The following is a 3,067-nucleotide window of genomic DNA, read 5'->3' on the forward strand; positions in this document are numbered from 1 at the left end:
TCACACAGCCCCCCCACAGGGAGGCCCAGCATCAGCCTGCAGGAGAGGGGTCTGGGTGGTTCTTCCTCATTAAGTCTCTGGAGAGAGGTTCCGGTCCAGACCCCCATGTACCCCTATACCCTGGCACCTGGGGCTGCCCTTCCAGGGGCCTCTCCATCCTCCCAACAACACAGACAACCCCCAGGTCTGTTGGTCCACCTGGCAGGACCCTGGCTCCCTGCATACTGTGCTGGGGCCTTACAGTGTTAACTAGACATGGTGGGAGGGCCCCTAGCCCGTGGGGCTCAGTACATAGAGCATGAGCCCTGGTTCAATTCCTATCAATGGCACAGGCCTCAGTTTCAACCTGGATCCGTGCCTGCAGGAAGCAACTACTCAGTGTCCCAATAACTCTCTGCCTCGCCCACTCCCTTCCACTTTGTCTAAAAATAAGTAGGAAAATATCCCTGGATGAGGATGAAGAAAACTAAATAAATAAATCATATTTAAAACAAAAATGTAAGAAATCATAAGAGGAAACCCAGTCTTAGTACCAAGCCCAGGGAGGACAGTATGCGTGTTCCACTAGGAATGATGCTGGAGCTCAGACACAGCTCAGTTTTTGAATAAAAATGACAGCGGCCTCACACGGTGGGTGTGGACATGGTGTGAAGCCTTTTGCTGAAAAAGCGTGTTGGTTTCTCTGGGTCACACCCGCGTCAGGGCTCCTGACCACGTGTTACACTTTCCGTGGGCAGAGCCTGGGCGTCAGGCTTTAGGTTGATCCTTAGGTGCTTTCTCTCTGTGTTTATGTCTCGCAGCGGGTGGTTGTTGTTGTTTTTCTCTCCAGATGCATTTGGTGCTTATACATGAGGTCGTGTCCAGGTCTGTTTTCCAGATTCTTTAGGATTTTCCATGTAAATAATCAAGTCATCTCTGAATAGAAAAGATACCTCCTCTCTGTGAGCCCCCTGCACCTTGAATAGAAGCCAGGAGGCACTGGGCGGCCCTGTGGGTCACATCCTGGCCCCCCGCCAGCCAGGATGCCCGTCCAGTTCCCAAAGCTGCCCCTGGGCCCTGGGAAACCCTAGGGCAAGTCTTCTGGCCACACTCCCTGTGTCCAGTGTGAGCACCTCACCAGGAGGCAAAACGCCAGCGAAGGCCTATGTCCTTCCCCTGTGGGTCCCCTGGTCTGAGGAGGCTCACCTGTGTCCTCTGCTCCAAGGATCCCCAGCTGCCAGGCTCTGGGGGCCACGTGGTGTGTGTCTGACCGACAAGCACCTGGCGTTTGACCCCAGATCACGGGGGCGGGGCCTCTGTCATTTCACTGATTTGTCCTTGTTACCAAGAGGGATGCTCCTGTGTCAATGGCCCTCAGTGCTGGTGGAATGAATGAATGAATGAAGTCCAATCAATTAATGTGGTGAACAGGCTCTGGAATTGGTGTAAGGGCCACAACGCCCACACCCACAGGCCCGTGTATGAGCACCCTTGTCTGTGGCCCCTGCCTTGGGTCCCACCTGCCCAAGGACCCAGCTCTGGAGAAATATGGCTGCAGAACTGGCTCCATGCCTCAGTGGGCTGTGCGCACCCAGAGCCTTATAACAGAGAGCGATGCTCAGGCAAATGCCAGGCGTGGCTTCCTGTGTAAATACAGCCTCCACTTGGGCCACAGAGCCTGCTGAGTCTGGCTGACCCAGGGTCATGGCTGTCTTCTTCCTCCTCTTCCTTCCTGTGTTGGGGCTCCCCTGGAGTCAGAGTTTGGGGACCTGGGGGTTCAGAACTGTGTTCACAGAGATGTGGACTGATTAACCTTGTTGCTTCCTTCTGTCCCAGGTGTCCTGTCCCAGGTGCAGCTGCAGGAGTCGGGATCCACGGTGGTGCAGCCCTCGCAGACCCTGTCCCTCACCTGTGCCATCACTGGGAACAGTGTCTCCAACAACACTGCCACTTGGGAATGGGTCAGGCAGCCCCCAGGGAAAGGGCTCCAGTGGCTGGGAAGGATCTACTTCAGTTCCAAGTGGTACAGACAGTACGTGCCATCTCTCCAAAGTCGGTTAGTCATCGACCCAGACACATCCAAGAACCAGTCTCCCTGCAGCTGAGATCCGTGACCACTGAAGACACGGCCATGTATTACTGTGCAAGAAACAGTGAGGGGAAGTCAGTGTGAGCCCATATGCATACCTCCTTGAGGGAGACAGCAGGGCTGGGCTTACAGCTGAGATCCGTGACCACTGAGGACACGGCCATGTATTACTGTGTGAGACACACAGTGAAGGGAAGTCAGTGTGAGCCCATATGCATACCTCCTTGAGGGAGACAGCAGGGCTGGGCTGCAGGGAGCGTCGAGAACACCAGGGGGCACTGAGGACCAGCACAGGCCCAGGACCAGGAGCAGGTGCAGAGTTAAGCAAAGATAACATTCCGGCTCTGTGTTAAAATCGTTTTGCTCCAAGTGACAGAGCTCACAGAAAGCCCTCTCCTATGTCTAGGTTTAGGGATTGTATTTATGATCATAAAAGGGGCTCTGTCTTTATTCTGACATAATCCAGGGACTGAAAGGCCCCTCCCAGGGGCTCTGATCACACATTCCTACCTGGACATCCCTAGGGGTGGGACCGCCCCAGGTCTATAACTTCTTCATTAAAAGGCTCATCTTTGCCTTGAGCAACCCCGTCCATTGTTACTGTGCATCTGGGTTGACACACTTGTGACATCAGCATGACCACCCTCAGGAGAGCACCTCCTGGTAACTGTCCTGTCACCTAGTCCCTGCCTCTCTCTCTGCCTCCTCCATGTCACCTTCCTCACCTTCCCGTCTTAACTTCAAATGCACAAACGCAACTGCACCTGGTTATTCTCCGTGCATTTGAGGTCTTGCTCCCCAACAGTTGTCAGTCTTGCTCCAATAAAAGCTTGTAAAACATTCTCTCCATGTTTGGACATTTCTTACATCAATATGTTGTCTTTTCTTCATTTAAAATATACGTTCATACCTGCTTCTTCCTCGTGTGGAGAAGGAAGTGCACACAATTATTAAAAACCTGTGAGCTCGCCAGGATGAGGTCTAAAGAGTTCCCGTGAG

The 3,067-nt window shown here is 53.3% G+C and overlaps 1 pseudogene; it reads left to right on the top strand.

Moving 5' to 3' along the window:
* The window catches only part of LOC102756153, a 7,159-nt pseudogene extending 5,037 nt beyond the window's left edge, over nucleotides 1-2,122 (top strand).
* The last annotated feature ends 945 nt before the right edge of the window (nucleotides 2,123-3,067 follow it).

The sequence above is a fragment of the Myotis davidii genome, unplaced genomic scaffold (genome assembly GCF_000327345.1).
Source record: "Myotis davidii unplaced genomic scaffold, ASM32734v1 scaffold6530, whole genome shotgun sequence".
Classification (NCBI taxonomy): domain Eukaryota; kingdom Metazoa; phylum Chordata; class Mammalia; order Chiroptera; family Vespertilionidae; genus Myotis; species Myotis davidii.